At 39.3% G+C, this 19,074-nt stretch overlaps 1 long non-coding RNA gene across 4 annotated transcripts; it reads left to right on the top strand.

Moving 5' to 3' along the window:
- Nucleotides 1–7,609: 7,609 nt before the first annotated feature.
- Nucleotides 7,610–19,002, top strand: LOC139190538 (uncharacterized). Of its 4 annotated transcripts, none has more exons than XR_011574821.1 (7): nt 7,610–7,857; nt 8,977–9,732; nt 9,834–9,902; nt 17,583–17,642; nt 17,976–18,122; nt 18,394–18,464; nt 18,640–19,002. It is a non-coding gene; the product is annotated as an uncharacterized lncRNA (long non-coding RNA). The 4 variants fall into 4 exon arrangements; XR_011574822.1 differs by having other exon boundaries at nt 7,611–7,857; nt 9,021–9,732; XR_011574823.1 differs by having other exon boundaries at nt 7,613–7,857; nt 9,080–9,732.
- The last annotated feature ends 72 nt before the right edge of the window (nt 19,003–19,074 follow it).

The following is a 19,074-nucleotide window of genomic DNA, read 5'->3' as shown; positions in this document are numbered from 1 at the left end:
TAGATATGCATTATATAATATTATTTTCTAAGTGTGGTCAACCTATATTAAAATTTTACAAAAAAAAAAGTTTGCTAGCCGTTTCCATAGCAAAGGGTGTTCTCATTATGAGGTGCTTGGACAGATTTTCAATAATACCACTGCTACTGGCCAAATGCAGTATGCATCCACTAATTCTCCTCCAAATTCTGATTCTGAGAGAGAATTAGAAGCTGAGTTTCTTACCACTGGTGCACACATTAGACAAAGTACTGGAAGTGGTTCAAAGGCTTTTAGTGAGGGACATGAAGGAACCAGTACCAAGCGTTGTGCTCTTTTCCCTCCAAGTGATCTTTCCTCAAAGTCAAAATCATCCAAGTCAACCAAAATGGACGAAGCTCTTGCAGCTTGGGCAAAGTCACTTGATGCCAAGACTGAGGCTACATTGGAAAAGGTTAAGTGTAAAAGAGAAAAGGAAGTATCCTCCCCATTGAAAGAGTTAAGTACCATTGAAGATTGTATGGAAGTACTTGAGGGCATGGAAGATGTTGATGATACCGCTTATTTGAAAGCTTTGGAGAAGTTCACTAGCTCGGATTGGAGGAGGATGTTTATGAAGATGTCTGAGTCGAGGAAAAAATTATGGCTCAATAGTCTAAAATGAATAGTTAGAGCCCTAATAAGAAAACTCAATAGTCCAAGTTGGTTGTTAGTTATTGTGTTGGTAATATGATGAGGGTTAGTAAGATGACTATGGATATGCTTTTGTGTTTGGTATTGAGATCTTTTGCTTTATGATGAACTATAATTAAATGAGTATGGAAATGACTAGTGTTGGTAATATGATTAATGTTATGTTATTATCCTATAGTATTGTCTTGTTACTTTGTTTAGCTATTAATTACATGATAGTTGTAGAATATAATTATTTGTTTGTCTATATAGGATGGATTCAAATGAAGTAAACAACAATGATTCAAGTTCAGAAAGTGATTCATCATCTGATTTGGATGATTCACTTGGAGAGTTGCTTTTAGTTACAAGACTATATGAACATTACTCACGTTTAAATAAAGAGCCATGCATAACTTCACATTTTTCAGGCCGCCAATATGTGATAGATTTATTGAATGGACATCCACATAGGTTATTTGATATTATTAGGATGGATAAAAACACATTCAAGAATTTGTGCTCGACATTGAGAGAGATGAACTTTCTACAAGATGATAGATCAGTTTGTGTGGAGGAGGCCGTATGCATGTTCTTGTTTACTATCAGTCATACAATCCGCAACAGGGTAATTGCTGAAACTTTTCAACATTCGAAATAGACCATGTCAAGACAATTTAATCGAGTTCTCAAAGCAGAAAGAGATTGTGTCAAGACAATTTAATCGAGTTCTCAAAGCAATATATCGACTTGGTACTCATATAATTCAACCTCCAAATATGGATGCGACACCTTCTGAGATTTTGGGAAATCCAAAGTATGACCCATGGTTTCAGGTAATATATTTATAAAGTACATTTTATTATTTAGTTAGATCATGACCATTTTTCTACAAAACCTAGAAAGATACATGTTTAAAGCTCTAAAATAACAACTTAGGTTGAAGTAAACTATATTTTGTGTACTAATATGTTATGATTTGAACTATTGATGTGAAAAATAAGTTAACACACAAATTAAACCCTCTTTTTATCAATTGTAGTAAAGTATGTAAGTAGGGACCGTTCTAGGCCGGGGATTAGGAGGGATTGCTAAATCACTTGGAAACTGACTTGAAAACGTAAAAACAAAGTTTAAAACACTAACTAGACTCAAAGAATGCAAAACTATACTTTAAAACACTAAAACCAAAATACTCAAAACAGCCCCTAAACACTCAAAACTACCTTAAACACACAATCTGGGCAGTTTTGGGACTCTAACACAAACTTGGACGAATTTTGGTTTTCTAATGAACTAAAACACTTAAAAACATAATCAAAGACAAATTCTAATTAATATGACTCAAAGAAATAAGATAGGGTTGATTTTGGACGAAAATAATTAAATTAAGACAAGAACAAAGTAAACAAATTCTTAGACAAATTTAAGTGAATCAAAACAGATTGTAAAATGAATTTGAATGAAACTTATGGATGGAAGGCTAGCTAGGAGGTTCTTCTCCACACATGTCACACTTGCATACAAAACGATTTCCAGTTGCTTTTCGATAAGCTATGAATACTCAACGCCCCAAATTAACCGTGAATTGCACTAATTAACCCTCAGTTTTTCCACAAGTTATTGGATTGGATGATTGCATACGACAACCCAAAACATTCCCTACAAGTTCCCTACATGAATTGCATAATAGAGATACAAGCAAGAATCATTAAGTTCTATGAAAAACATAAGCATTGACGAGGCACTCGTTACTATGATTTGCATGAAACTTATGCCAAGAATTTACTTAACGTGATTGTGACTAGCAACCTTCACTATTTGTGAATATAAGTTCATAACGATTAGGTGAAACTCCCTTATATTCTAGCGTTAAATTCATGCATGAAAATTAAGCGTGCACTCTCAACCAACATACACAAATCATTTTTTATACGATCGGATAAGTAAATTGAATTCACAACTTATGAATCACAACTGGATGTAATCAAATCATATTGCAAGTATGAACATGGTTTCGAATCACCCCCTAACTAAGAGGGGTTTAGTTCCTCATACTCACAACGCAAAGATACATAAAATTAGACATTAAAATCAAAGGAAAGAAAACACCTAAAATGCTCCAACTTGGGTAGCAAGTGCATCCAAGAATTCTCCTTTGCTTGCTTACGGCAGATTGCTTTGTGGACGGATTTTTGGGTAGTTTTATGATGTAGAATGGATGGGGAATGGTATGGAAAGGTTTAGGGTAAGTGTGGAGGAGTGTTTGAGGGTTGGAGGGTGGTGGAGAACTAGGCAAAGAGGGTGGAAGAAGGTGGAGTGGCTGTTATGTTTTCTAGGCACTAGAATGGTGTTTTTCGGGTGTTTTGCTACCTAGGGTGAGTATGGACAAATTTCTGTGATGAATGGTGAATATCAGAGTGTGAACCCTTTGCCAAGGGGTGTAAACATGTATATATAGGCCCCAAAAACCTTAGAGAATCAGGTTAGGCTAGGGAGAATGCACGGCAAAGAGTGTATGTGGTGTGCAATGGTCCAAGGGTGAAAATGAAGTGATGATGCAAAGTGTGAAGGGTAAAATGGAGTGGTCTTGTAGCTAGGGAGCATGAATGATTGTGTACATTGCATAGAGATGGAAAGGGAGGTGAAAATGTGTCAATAAATGGGTCAAAGGTGCAGCAACATGTGGTACACAAGGCATGGGATTCCAAATGTGAATGATGGAGCATCAATTGGTGCATGTTATGGTTGTGAAAGTTGTATAAAATTTTGTGGGTGAAGGGAACAAGAGGTATCAAGCAATTAAGTGTAATAATTAAATGAATTGAAGCATGAAATCAGAAATTATGTAGGGGACAAGAGTGATCAAGCATGGCATGGGAATCCAAAGGGAATTCTATGTTGTTTTGCATGGCAATGAAGGCAAGTTGGGGTGACAAATTTTTGGGCTGAGTTCTTCATCTTTTGGACCATAATTCTTCACATTCTTGGCCTCTTTAGTTCTCAAATTCATCCATCCACTTTGGCCCAAATATGTGACATGCATTCCAAGCTCCATTTTGCTCCAAAATGCTCCAAAATGCATCTTCTTGCCTACTTTGTCCATAAAATCTGAAAACACACGAAAATGACTTTAAACATTAAAATAACTAAGGAAACACGACATAAATGCACAAGAACAAGCCAACTAAGTCGCATAAATATGCTCCTATCACACACCGCGCTTACGAGACGATCTGTGAGACGATTGATGTTTTGATTTCCACGATGTTTTTCTGCGATATGTCTTTTGAAATATTTTTGGCATGCTAGGGTTTTCAGTAAACATATCACTTATTATGCTAGTAGTTTTCTTTATATAAACTTGGGGGTTAGTATGTTGATAACTGTTTTATTATATATATATATATATATATATATATATATATCAACTTGGTCCACTCACCTTTGTTTTGTGCCAGGACTTAAAAATTGAGGCCTACAATCTCGACATCCAGGCATTTTCGCATCGGCATCTTCGAGTCCTCTCGGTGTAGGACCCACTCCTTTGTTCAACTAATTTTTATATTAATTTTTTTAGTGTTCTAGATTAGATGTGTGCTCTGAACACATTTTAAATGCATATTCTTTATTCTTTTACATTCATAAACCTTATTTATTTCTTTATTCTCAGCATTTGCACTTAATAAATGGCTTTCGTCACCCTCAGGTGTGAAATCCCGTCCTCAGAATTTCACTATTCAGTATGTATCTCGTAATTTAAGTTCGTATTTCACGTTTACGTCATTTTTATTACTTAATTTTAATTCCGTAAATTTTGGGAATTAAATCGAATAGTTATCGGGTTTGAATTTTCGTAATCAATCTTTATCTTTCGTTGACTTTTCAAAGTTTTAACTAGTGTTTTTAAATAGATCTCGAACCCACGAACGCATAGGCGAAAGCTGTTTGTGAGTCCGAGTTATAACGGTATAGTTACGGACATGATGCGAAAATTAACTTAACACACAAATTTAACCCTCTTTTGACAATTGTAGTATAAGTATAAGTAGGGATCGTTCTAAACCGGGGATTAGGAGGGCTTGCTAAAACCTCTAAACTGACTTAAAAACATATAAACAAAGTTAAAAACACTAAACTAGACTCAAAGAACTTAAAACAAACTCAAATGACTCAAAACAAGCTAAAAACGCTCAAATCTGCCTAAAAACACAAACTGGGCAGATTTGGACTCTAACTAGGGGTGGATTTTTTTGCCAAATTGTCATGTCAACCGAATTACCAACCGTGCCATACCAATTTTGTGCCAAATTTTTTGTGCCAATCGGTAATGGTACGGTATTGTACCGTACCGAAATTTCTTGGTACGGTATTGGTAATGGATATCATTACCACGGTATTACCTTACCGTACCAAACATATAATATAATATATAATTTATAAATGATATAATATATAATTATATAACACATATTTATAATATTCTAATAATTTGATATGATGAAAGAGGCTCAACCTCGGTTCAAGATTCCAAATAGGAAGAAGATTGCGGCCAATGTGTGAGATTTATATGTGTTGGAGAAGTCTAAGTTAGTTGAAGCAATGCATAATCAAAAGGTAAGTATCACAACCGATACTTGGACATCGGTACAAAACATTAACTACATGGTAGTCACCGCTCACTTCATGGATAGTGAATGAAAGTTGCACAAACGGATCATAAACTTCATAAAGATCACGGGTCATAAGGGAGAAGACATTGAGAAAGTTTTAGAGGTGTGTTTGAACCAATGGAGGATAGAGAAGATCTTTAGTATGGGGGAAACTTCTATTTGTTTTGGTTCATAACTTCTATTTGGATTGTAAGCTTAATTTTCATCATGAATCTTGATGCATCGTTTGAATTATTGTGTGTGTGAATTGTAAATGATGAATAATAGATGAATTTAGGCTACAATGTATGAGATAAAGGTACAATAAAAAAGTTTGCCCTTGAATTGGGTTAAAAAAGCAAAAACAAATTTTGTCCCAAAACAAAGTGGCAATTACCATTGCCATACAATGCCAACCGAACATTTGGCAATACCGAACTTCGGTATACCGAAAGTTTGGTATGGTAATGGTAATAAATTTTACCAAACCGAAAGTTTGGTATGGTAATTGGTATGAGGGTTTTGGTACGGTAACCGTACCGAACCCACCCCTAACTCTAACACACTTTTGGGACACTTAAAAACACAAATCAAAACAGGTTTTGACTAATAAAACACTTTAAAGTAAAGGGGGTTTTGGTTTTGACGAATTTGAAAACAAAACAAGTAAATTAAAGAACTAATGAAATCTGCACGAATTTGAGTAAATTGAATGGATGGAATGCTAGCTAGGAGGTTCTTTTCCACACATGACATACTTGCACATGAACCCATTTCCAGTTGTTCTTTCGATCAATCATGAAACTTAACACCCCAGGTTAATTAAGTCCGCTTAAATTAACCTTCAAGTTCTCCTTAAGTTATTGAATTGGATGGGAAAGCGATACAACAATTCAAGCATTCTTCAAAAGTTCTTTACGTGAACAGCACAATAAAGATACAATCAAAGATCATTAAGCATTATGAAAACTACAAGTATTGACGAGGTATTCGTTACTATGATGAGCATGAAACTCTTGCCAATAATTTATTTAACGCGATTGTTTATAATCTACCTCCACTACTTGTGAATATAAGTTTGTAACTATTAGGTGAAACTCCCTTATACTCTAGCATCATATTCATGCATGCAAACTAAGTGTGCACTCTTAATAAACAAACACAAATAAGTTATCAATCAAGTAGTTAAACAAATTGAATTCACAACTTATGAAATCACAACTGAAGGTAATCAAATCATATTGCAAGCATGAACATGGGTTCGAATTCCCCCCTAGCTAAGGGGGGTTTAGTTCCTCATACTCACAAAGCAAAGATAAACAAATTTAGACATTGAAAACAAAAGAATGAAAACACCTAAAAACGCTCCAACGATCCAACTTGAATGACAAGCACGTCCAAGGGTCCTCCTTCTTCTCCTTGTTGCGGCACAATGTGTGGTTTGATGGATGAGCGGTAAATTATGGTGGTGGATGGATATAGGTGAGTTATGGTGAAGGGTGGATGGGTGGATTGTGTTCTCCCGGTCAAGGAATGAAAGTGTAAGTGTATGGAGTTGTGAGATGTGAATGTAGTGTCTTTTGATGGATCTTTTTTCCTCTCCCTTGTTATGGTGAAGGGTGGATGTATTTATAGGCTAGAGAGAGGACCACCATCTAATTAAGGTGGTGGTGGTGTATGTTTGGTAATGAGTGGATGTAATGGGTGTAGTTGATGAATGTTTGGTAATGAGTGGATGTAATGGGTGTAGTGGATGAGTGTTTGGTAATGAGTGGATGTAATGAGTGTAGTGCATGGGTGTTTGGTAATGAGTGTAGTGGATGGATTTTTGGTAATGAGTGGATGTAATGGGTATAGTGGATGGATGTTTGGAGTTGTAGGTCAACACACTTGCACACACACATGCTAATTTCTAGCCTTCAAATCTTCAAAAACGTCCATCCTCATGTCTCCATGCTTGCACTATCCAACCTTGGCCCAAAAATGCTCCAAAATGCTCCAAATAGCACTTTGTTGCTAACTTTGTTATTTGAACCTACAAACACACGAAAATAGCTTAAAATACATAATTGACTAAGAAATAACAACATAAATGCACAAGAATAAGCTAACTAAGTCGCATAAATATACTCCTATCAGGACATTTGAAGTTGTGAACTATAAATTGTGGGAATTATTTAATTTCCACATGTAGGTTAAAGGTTAATTTAGTTTAAAAAGGGAAAGGGACCAACTAGAGGGTGGAAAAGAAAAAGATTAGGAACAGCCAATCAAAAAGGGAAAAAAAAAAGAGTGGGAGAACTCTAGAAGCGGGATGATGGCAGCAGGGGAGAGAAAGAAAAGAAGAGATGCGGGAAAGAAGAGGAAATTGGGGGGAAAGGAGGACCAATAAGAAAATACAAGGGGGAGAGACGGGCTAGGAAAGGAAAAAATAAAAAGGAGGACCAAGGGAAAAGGAGAAAAGGAGGGAGGGGAGAAGAGGAAGAACCCTCGAACCCTCGATTTGGTCGACTCTGATTTCAACGCCTCAAGGAGAACGCTTTCTTCCACATTGGTTTGTTCCTCTATAATACCCATATCTCAAATTGTGATTATATGTGATTTTTGATGGGTTTGGTTACTTTGGTAGTTGAATTTTTTTTAACAAGAGTATGAATGGTGGTATGCAACTATAGTTTTCGTAAGGATTAAAGTTCCAATGAAAATTCATGTGGTGGTGGGTGCTAGGTGTAAATGTGCAAATTGTAGGAGAGATGGTAGTTCAATGTTTAGCCAAAATGTGATTTTCGATCCTCAAATCGTAGATTATTCAGTTTGATGTTTAGTTGTGGTTAAATAGCCGAGATGTTGTGAAGCATTCTATATTTTTCTGCCTGAAATATGAATGGGTTACTTCCGCTTGAGGCCACATTTTCGTTAACATACTTTGGTGTGTTGGGTGTTAGCTTCTGGTAATTTGCTACTTCGGTTCTCAAAAGCAGTATGATTTGTCAAGTTCTGTGAATCTGCTAAACAAAATTATGTTTTGCCTAACATATTCTTTAATCAATAGAGAAGTCAAAGGATAGTAGAATACTGTCTTTCTTTTGAATCTTTGTGAATAAGCGTAGGAATGGTGGTATGGTATTATGGGTCTCGGGATGCATTTTTGTTATGGAATTTGTGAAGTTGGATTACTTGGTCAAATTTGGATTTTGGGCCAATATTACGGTTTTCTTAATTGATTGTGCTTAAGTTGATGCATCATGTTTGATATATAATATGTTTGGAAATTAATCTTTAGCCTTAGGAAGTGTGTGTTATGATTAGAATGGTGATAGCGTCTGCCCACAAGACTATGAATGAGTGTGTCATGTCTTCTCTGTAGATTTGTTCGGATCTTATGTCTTGAAACTTTGTTTGGATGTTGCATCTTAATCAAAATATATGAAGCCTCCGAGAAGCACTACGGGATACTAAGTGAAGTCTAGTGGGCCTGCATTGATTAGAGAGTGACTTGAATATATGTGATATGGTTATTACCTTGAATTCTTATATTAATATCATTTGTAAATGTGACTTGGTTTTATAAATGTGATTTCTATATATTTAGCCATTGATTTATGTTATTAAACATGAATTGACGAGTCTACTGATGATAATTGTGAACTGTGATTGACGTGCATATTTGAAGTGTGGTTGATTGGCATAATTGTTTTGCTGTCATAAAATGTGAAGGCTAGCAGTGGACCGTTAACACACTATTATGGGGATTTGTTGCTTCGATATTGTTTCAGATCTTGCTTCGTTGAGTCGCTATAAACTTAGTACTTGCGCTTGTTTCATTTCGTTCAGCTTTCTAAATTGAGTACTTGGTCCTTGTATTGTTTCTTCGGACCGTTGCTATATTCCTTGGCCCTCTGCTTGATTCCGTTAAGTGAGGGTCTGGAATCGTAACCACTCGGATTCCGTTGAGAGATGGTCCGGAATCATTCCTACTTCGTGATTCCATTGAGTGATGGTCCGAAATCGTATCCTAATTTGGATTCCGTTGAGTAGTCCGGAATCCCTACTCTTGCTCATTTTGAAACACCCCAACCCCTTTTATTTTAAAATAATTGTTTGGACCTAAATTGGTGAGCCCAAGAGGCCCACCCCCTAATTTTGTCCCCGAGCCCTCATCTCTCTCAGCCCTCTTCTCTTTTTCTTCCTCTTCTTCTTCCCTTTCCCGTATACCTTTCTCATTCTCTCTCTCTCAGCACCGAGAGCTTCACCTAGCCCTCACCTTAACTCCCTCATAAAATCAAACCCAAAAATTTTATTTTTGGAATCCCAACGACTAGAGAAACCTCTGCAGTTTTCTCTCCCATTGTAGAAATGATGATGAAATCCCAGGGCACTTTTCGAGGCCATTTCCGACCAAAACACGGCGAGTTGGCTGGCATGCAAGGTATCAATCTCTTCGTCTCGCTGAGAATTACAACTTTCCTTTTTGTTTCACTCAATTTCGTTGAGTATTGAAAAAGTTATACTCATTTAAATCTTACCCAGTTTCTGGCAACCTCTGAGGCTTTCGAGGCATTTTCCGGCCAAACCACGGCGAGTTAGACGTCGCGTGAGGTACCATTCTCTTCGTCTCTTCAAGAAATACAACTTTCGTTCTTGTTTCATTGGATTTCGTTGAGTTTTACTTGATTTCGTTGAGTTTAACCTGCACAGATTTCGCACAAAAAATTATACACTGCTGTGTTGTTTTTTAAATGAGAAGATGCAATAGTGCCACTAATATCAAGTTTATTATCACCTTTCAGAATATTAGAACAAAATCCTACCATTTAAGAAATTAAACCATATGAGCTAAAGCTGGAGACTCAAATGGAGAACGTACAAGCTGAAATCTCTTCATACAAAGGAACGTGAAGATATTGATCCAGATGCCCGTCCATTTGCGAGGAAAGTCAAAGAAATTCATCGTCAGGGGTTAAGGGAAGGCGCAAGTCTTGTGGAAGTGATGACTTTGAAAGCCGGTAGACTAGAGATGGCCGAGTAATACTTATACTCGAGGAAGATGAGCTACAGACACTTATCCAGGGATTTTAAAGTTGAGCACAAGGTTTTCATTTTAGAGATTGAAGAGAACTCTTTTGGCGAAAGGATTCGGGTAACAGAGAGAACGAGAACCAGAGGATATCAGATATCTTTTGATCTGGGTTGTGCAGCGTGGATCATTGAGCAGTTAAAGGCGGTCATTGCTACAGGTGGTTTGAACTTTTTCAGAAAATACAAAGGTCACAACTATCAGTTTTGGGTTGAAGGATTTCAGAACAGAAATGGGGAGGTCCTTGTCCTTTCCAAAACTGAAAAGGATGGTTTTGTCAGAAATATTTTCGTTCCAAAAGGTGTTAAAGGTATCGGATGGAGAAATCTGGAGGAGCTGATGAATGAAATATTGCAAGGGGGAAAGAAGACGGGGACTACAATGAGGAAGATGAATCGGGTGGGAACTGAGCCTAGAAGAAATAAGTCGGGAGACGGTGTTCAAGGTTCATATAGGGATGCAGTCACTGGAGGAAGGCAGACGACAAAGGAGGAATCCAACCGGAGAGCCAGAGAGGAACTTTGGAAAGAATTCACTTGGAATCAGAGGAATTGCTCTAAAGAATCTTACAGTTGGGGAAGTGTTATAGTATGCGAGAGAAAGGTGGTGCATCAACCATGGAGGGAGGTGGAGGCCTCACTTCGAAATCTTCTGGGAATGGACATCAGACTCTCGCCATTTCAATGCAACAAAGCACTGTTTGTTTGCCAGAACGAGGAGGAAGCAAAAAAAATAGCACTACTTGGAGCAATAGGCATGAAGGAGTACCCCGAGGTGAAATTGGCGGGGTGGTGGGAGAGTTTGAATACAAATCAAAGACTGGCGGTTAGCTATGGAGGTTGGGTTGCACTGGAAGGTTTACCACCGCATCTTTGGACCAAAAAATTCTTCCAGGATATTGGCGAGGCTTGCGGAGGCCTGGCGGATATTGATCAAACAACCACTAGATTCGGTTTCTTGCTCGAAGCAAAGATAAAACTCAAAACCAACCTAACTGGTTTCATCCCTGAGGTAGTAGAAGTGGCGGACGGAGATCTAGTCTTAAGGGTCAGGATCCGGCAGCTTTCGCCAGCGATGAGACCCAGGATTTCGGCTGAAGATCGGGGTAGACCGGAAGCTTTAGTTGGGTCTCTGGAAAAGGAACAGCAATTACAACGGACTTCTGGATTAACTCATCCGGCGACGGCAGAGCGCGGGGAGGTAACCCACGCGACGGGGAAATGCGTCAGCTTTAGAATCGGCGCCATCGACTGCCCAGTCACTATCGGAGGTGACAGAATGTTTGGTCACGACGGGACTGAGACTGCGGACGCGAGTTACGAGATGCCTGCAAACCAACTCTCTGACATTATTGTCTCTGAAAGAGAGTACGTGGCGCCACTTCAAACACAGGGTGGGAAAGACGGGGGATGCTCTAGAGCAGAGGGGGCACAGATTTCATCAAGCAGGGAGTACTTTAACGGAACAAGCGTGGAGATATGCACTAGAAATGTTGCATATGTTTCTCTGGGTAAAAGCAAAAGGCTGGAATTAGATGGGAAAGATGGCGGTTGCTCGAATACAGAGGGGGCACAGACTTCATCAAGAAGGGAGTTTTTTAATGGAACAAGAGTGGAGATATGCTTTAGAAATGTTGTAGAGGTTTACGATGGGAGTGAGTCCAACTTTATTCCAATTATACTTGATGGAGGGGTGGGCTTTGAAACACAAAGCCCAAGTAGTGGAGACAACATGGTGGTGACCGGGCCTATGGGGGCTAAAAATTTATTTACAACTACAAATGGTAAATCGATGGGCTGTGAATCTCATTGGGATGGGTCAGGCCGAGGCCCACTTATTCAAACAATCCATGGGATAAGACATCGGTTTCAATCCGAGAAGGAACTTTTGTCTAAGTCTCGAACGTTGGCGAATCCATTGGAGAATCTAAGGTTGCCGAAGCACACCGTTGGAGGATGTACGGCATTGGGCGATACCCAGCAACCACGGGCCACGGAGTTTTATACAGCAGGCATTCCAATTAGATCTTCCTTGAGCACATGTTCGAATTTCTTTGGGAGATTTGGCCAATTGCACAGGGGCGGATTGCGGCTAAAGATTCTTTCACCACAAGATTTTGGCTCTGGTCAGAATCAACTAGAAGGGCCTAGCCTGACGAAAGGCTGGCTTTCTAACCTCACTTTCACTGATTCTGATAGTGAATTAGAGGAAGATCTAGAGAACGAGACCGATGATGACCGTGCCCGATCACCGAGCGGGTCGACCGAGAAGAATCCAGCAGATCAATGGTGGAGAAGGATGGAGGCTCTAGGCATGGATTCGGCTCAATTGTTAGACAGCGACGACGGAGATTTCTCAGCCCAATCTTCTGTTGCTGATGGGGAGGCGGAGGCTTACTCTCAAGAGGAAACAGAAACATCTGAAGATTTTGAATTATCCTGTGAAGACCTCCACAACCTATTCAAAGATTCAAATTTGGAAGCAGTGACAACGTTGGATGAGGCATCTAATCACGAGGAGAAGTCTGTTACTAAGGCAATAGGAAAAAACAAGGAAGTATTAAAGTACAGAAGAAGGAAAAAACTGGCAGGCCAATTAGCCAACAGTGAGGCACAACATCTAAATTCCAAATTTCTGTCTAAAATGAAGATTTCATTGTTTCCGTTGAAAAGGTCTCTGTTACAAGAAGCGAAGAAAAGGAAAGTCAGAAGAGGCAAGAAAGAGGATGGTTTTAAGGGAGATAGTAAACTTCACAGGGGCAATACCAGTTTTAATGAAGATAATTAGCTGGAACGTTAGAGGATTGGGAAGTAGACGGAAGAGGCTAACTTTGAAAAAGCAATTCCAACGGTTACAGCCCGATATCATCATACTACAATAAACTAAGAAAGCTATGATTGACAGAAGCCTTGTGGCCAGTGTGTGGGGAAGCAGATATAAAGACTGGATTTATGCCCCTGCACAAGGAAAATCTGGGGGCATAGCAGTAATCTGGAATACAAAACACATGTCAGTAACCGAATCCCTGATCGGTGTTTTCTCTGCATCAATAAAAATCATGGCTCCCAATGGGATAGAGTGGTGGCTATCTGGAGTCTATGGTCCATGTAAAAATAGAGACAGAAGGGAGTTTTGGGAAGAACTGGCGGGACTCTATGGTTTGTGTGGACCAAGATGGTGTGTAGGAGGAGATTTTAACGTGGTTAGATTTATAAATGAGAAATCAAACGGGGGGAGGTTGACTAAAAGCATGAGGGATTTTAATGATTTCATTAGAGAGACAGAACTCAAGGATTTGGAGCTGCTCAACGCACAATTTACTTGGTCAAACCTCAGAGAAGAACCTGTGTGTAGGAGATTAGACAGATTCTTATGCTCTACAGGTTGCGAAGATATCTTCCCTGAGGCTAGACAAACGGCCTTGGCTAGGGTCATTTCTGATCACTGCCCAATCCAGCTAGACACCAACAAAGTGAAATGGGGGCCATGCCCTTTTAGATTTGAAAACATGTGGCTCCAAGATCCAGAATTCAGGAATAAATTCAAGGATTGGTGGCAATCGGAACAAGTGGAGGGGTGGGAGGGTTATAAATTTATGATCAAGTTAAAAGCCATGAAACAAAAGGTGCAAAGCTGGAGTAAGGAGAGCTTCGGCGAGATCGAAAAAGTATTGAAAGAAGTGGAAACAAACATAGAGGAGTTGGACAGGAGAGAGGGGTTGGAAGGCTTAGATTTTGAAGCTAGAAGTAAAAGGGAAGAACTCCAAACCCTTGTAGGAGACTTGGCTTTCAAAGAAGAAGTGAAATGGAGGCAGAGAAGCAAAGTGGAATGGGCAAAGGAAGGGGATGGTAATACAAAATTCTTCCACCGAGTTGCAAATGGGAGAAGGAAGAGAAATTATATTGAGAGGTTAGAGTCGGTTGGAGGGGGAATAATAGAGGATGCAAAAGAGATCGAAGAGCATATTGTCAATTTTTTCAGATCCTTATTCAGTAGCAACGATGAGGCATGTTGGGGTTTGGAAGGGATAAATTGGGCTCCAATAAGCGCCCTTCAGGCAAGTTGGCTTGAGAGGCCTTTTGAGGAAATAGAAGTTCAAAGAGCAGTTTTCGATTGTGGAAAGGATAAATCACCAGGACCAGATGGTTTCTCTATGCAAATGTTTCAACATTGTTGGGATATTTTGAAGAAGGATATAATGAAGATCATGGAGGAGTTCTTTGAGAAAGGGATAATAAATGCAGTGACGAACGAGACTTTTATTTGCCTGATCCCGAAGAAATCAGATTCTTTGAAAGTGACGGACTATAGGCCAATAAGCTTAGTAACGGGATTGTATAAAATTATAGCAAAAACTCTGGCTTCAAGATTGAAGGAGGTTTTGGATACCACTGTCTCTCCGAATCAGGGGGCGTTTGTTAAGGATAGACAAATTTTGGATGCTGTCCTCATTGCAAATGAAGTGGTAGAAGAGGTGAGGCAGAAAAAAGAGAAGGGATTGGTGCTTAAGATCGACTTTGAAAAAGCGTATGATCATGTTGAATGGAGATTTATGGAAGAAGTACTTCAAAGAAAAGGATTTGGCAATAGATGGAGGAAATGGATGCAAGGATGTTTAAGCTCTGCAAATTTCTCCGTTTTGATCAATGGAAGGCCAAGGGGAAAATTTCAAGCTTCAAGAGGTTTGAGACAAGGAGATCCACTGTCACCATTTCTTTTCACCTTAGTAGTCGATGTTTTGAGCAGGTTAATGGAGAAAGCACAAGAAACTGATCTCATCAAAGGCTTGTGTATCGGCCAAGAAAAGGTGGAGATATCTCATCTTCAATTTGCCGATGACACCATTTTCTTCTTGACGGAAGACGAGGAAGTCTGGAACAACCTAATCCAAGTGCTTAATTTATTCTGTTCGGTCTCAGGATTGAAAATCAACAAAGCTAAGTGCTTTTTGGCTGGGATAAATTCAGAGAGTGAGAAACTAAACAGGTTGGCAGTTTCTTGGGGGTGCGAGGTAGGACGCTGGCCGATAAAGTATTTGGGGCTTCCCCTTGGAGGAAGGCCAAGAGCAATAAAGTTTTGGGATCCGGTGGTCGAAACAATGGAAAGAAGACTTCAAAGTTGGAAGAAGGCTTTCCTATCCAGAGGAGGTAAATTAACTCTAATTCAATCAGTCTTGGGAAGCATGCCGATTTACTATATGTCCTTGTTCAAAATTCCATGCGGGGTAAGAGGACGTCTAGAAAAATTAATGAAGGGGTTTCTATGGGAAGGCATGGAGGAGGGTAAGAAAACACATTTGGCCAAGTGGGAGTTAGTTACTAAAAACAAGGAGGAAGGAGGTCTAGGGGTGGGGAACTTGAGGAATCAGAACGAAGCATTATTGGCTAAGTGGTTGTGGAGACTCCCAAGGGAATCACAGTCTCTGTGGCACAAGGTGATAAGAAGTAAGTATGGGCTACAAGCTAATGGATGGGATGCACTTCCTCAAAGGAGGGTTTCAAGTCGAAGTCCATGGAAAGACATTTCGAGTGGCTCTCATCAGTTTCTCAGTTGCTGCACGTTTGAGGTGGGCAACGGAGAGAGGGTGAGGTTTTGGGAGGATGGGTGGTTAACAGGGGGACCGCTGAAGGAGCAATTCCCTAGATTATTCCTACTATCGAGAAAGCATAATCAAAACATCTCGAGCTTCGTGGAAGTTTCATCAAATCTTTTGAGTTGGAACTTTGATTTTAGGAGAAACTTGAATGAGATGGAGATAGTAGAGGTGGCCACATTATTACAGAAACTGGAAGAGGTTCGATTGTCTCCATTAAAGATGGATATCAGAAGGTGGAATCTGGAGGCTTCAGGTTTGTTCTCATGCAAATCTTATCGTTCATTACTGAGCAACAATGGGAGTGTGCACTATTTTCCACCTTACCCTCAGATTTGGAAATCAAAAGTTCCTCTGAAGGTTAAAATACTTGTATGGCTTGTGGCCAACGGGAATCTAAACACATGCGACAGAATTCAAAGGAGAAACCCTCTTATGTGCTTATCACCACATTGGTGTAGCTTGTGCAAAGCCAAGGAGGAGAGTGTAAATCACATCTTTCTTCATTGTTCCTACTCGATCCAACTATGGTGGAAATTGTTACAGGAGGTTAAAGCAAGTTGGGTCATTCCTAAAGGGTGTTTCGAGCTACTAAGCACAAACTTTCAGGCACTTGGAAAAAGGAAAAAATCCAAAGTTTTGTGGGGTTGTCTGGTATCGGCAATTTTCTGGCATATATGGCTGGAACGCAACAAGAGGATTTTTGAAGATTATACTGGAGTGGGGGCAGAAGAACTTTGGGGGAGAGTAAAATATTGGGCAGCTCTTTGGGCCTCGGTCACTAAAGAGTTTGATAATGTTTCTCTATCTCAAATTCTATGGGATTTATTAGCAGCAGTTAAGTGAGCTAGGTCTAGAAATGGCTGCTGTAGCCAAATCCTAATGGTTTTTCCTTGTTATACAGTTAGTGGACTTCTTATCCACTTCTGTGCTGTTCTCTATTCTTTAATAAAATTGTTTCTTCTCAAAAAAAAAAAAAAGGTTGTGCAATTTCCGGCTTTCTCTCCCATCGGGTCCAGCGACCCACCAAACCCAAGGCCTTTGGGCCTTCCCTGTCGAGCCCAACCCTTTTTGGTTGTGAGGCCTTTGGGCTCGTGTGTGTGTGTTTTGGGCTGGGTGTGTGTGTGGGTTGTATGGTGTATGTGTGTGTGTGTGTGTGTGTCCGTGCATGTGTGGTGTGTGTGCGTGTGTTGTGCATGTGTGGTGTGTGTGCGTGTGTTGTGCATGTGTGGTGTGTATGTATGTGCCGTGTGGGTGTGTTTATGGGCCGGTGTGGGTGTGAGTGTAGGTTTGGGGTTAAGCCCAAACCACCTCTTTTCACCCTAACCCTTTTTAACCAAAAACCTTAGGACCCTAAACCCAAAACCCAATAGGTCCTAACCCTATTTAACCTAAACTTAAACCCTAATCTGGATTCAAGCCTAAAACCCAATTGACCTAGTTTGACTGTTGACCCCCGGTCAACGTTGATTTTAGGGTTGACATTTCGGGTTTTCATTCGGGACCTTTTTTAGGGTAATTCGACGTTCTGAATCCATTTTCAATGTCCGTTTTCCCTAATTCAATTGTTTAAGTAGAGTTTGACTAAATGTGCTATTTATGTGCTTAGGGGCAATTATTGTGACGTTTCCGTCTTCACTAGTGGCGCAGCTTTTGGCAACTAAGTACTGTGAGTAGACCTCTTCTAAAATTACATGATTTTATAAATTAATTGCACAAATGATTAGCATGCCTACGAATTTATGATTCGATTTATGTTAAGCTTGTTTACTGAATTTGTTGATTTCGTCTCGTGTTTTTGGTGAGGAATTAAACGTTAGCCTATTTTGAGCTATATTTTTTTTTATATATCATATTTTCAATAAAAATCATGATCTAGTAGACTATCTGATGGATGACGATAGGATGCTAGAACATGTTTTAGAAACCCCTATAGATGATGGATGACTTTATATTATGAAGTGGTTATTTATAAGAGGCGTAACTATTTGTGCTTACCCAGAGGACATTATGCCGCCTGGGGCGAGGATCTGGTGTTGGCATTTAGGCCAGAAGTTGGTAATCCCTAGCTACGGGTTGAGGGACATGGAGCAAGTATTGAGCTGGGAGGTGGTAATCTCTGGCTATGGGCGCAGAGACCATGGAGCAGGTATTGGGCCGAGAGATATATTTATTCAGTGATCTTTCTAGCAGCACACCGCGCTTACGAGACGATCTACGATACGTTTATTGTTTTGATTTCCGCAATATGGTTTTGGAGATATTTTTGGCATGCTAGAACTTTGATTAAATCCATCACTTATTATGTTAGTAGTTTTCATTATATATAAACTATGGGGGTTAATACATTGATAACTGTTTTATTATTATTATATATATATGAACTTGGTCCACTCACCTTTGTTTTGTGCCCCCATTAGGGACTTAGGATCAAGGCACCTAATCCCGGCGTCAAGACACTTCCGCAGCAACATCTTTGAATCCTCTCGATGTATGACCCACTTCTTTATTCATTCAATTTTATCTTAATTCTTTTTAGTGATTAGGTTTAGTTGTATGCTCTGAACACGTTTCTAAATTTTTAATTCATTGTATTTAAATTTATAACCCTTATTTATTTCTTATTCTTAGCTTTTGTATCAATTAATGACTTTCGTCACCCTCAGGTGTCGGCCAGCACATGTCTATCCTGGTATTCGGGGAATATCAGAGTCGCGGCGTATCACATTTCCATAAGTTAGACTTATTCCCTGGATTCGAGTGAATGAGATTTACCCACAATAGATCTTATGAATATAAATTAGAATTATCAAGTTATTACTTGAAATCCAGGCAGGGAATTATGTAGAAGTCCTTTATTAATTTTGTGCATTGAGGTGTGATCTGATTGACTGATTAACATAATTAAATGTTAATATCGTGCCTCCTTGATATCATGGAATGGGTTACTTGAGATGATTGTGGAAGGATGTTGAATATGATTGTTATTAACATGATTAGATCAGTGATCAATGCACTAGAGGATACTATTGTGCTGTGTTGATTCTTTGATATATTACATGATATGAAAGCGATTTTATGTTGAAACATAATGATTTATA

Source organism: Malus domestica, chromosome 13, assembly GCF_042453785.1.
Source record: "Malus domestica chromosome 13, GDT2T_hap1".
NCBI classification, from domain to species: Eukaryota; Viridiplantae; Streptophyta; class Magnoliopsida; order Rosales; family Rosaceae; genus Malus; species Malus domestica.
The sequence above is the reverse complement of the archived record's forward strand: the minus strand, read 5'-3'. Positions and strand labels throughout refer to the sequence as shown.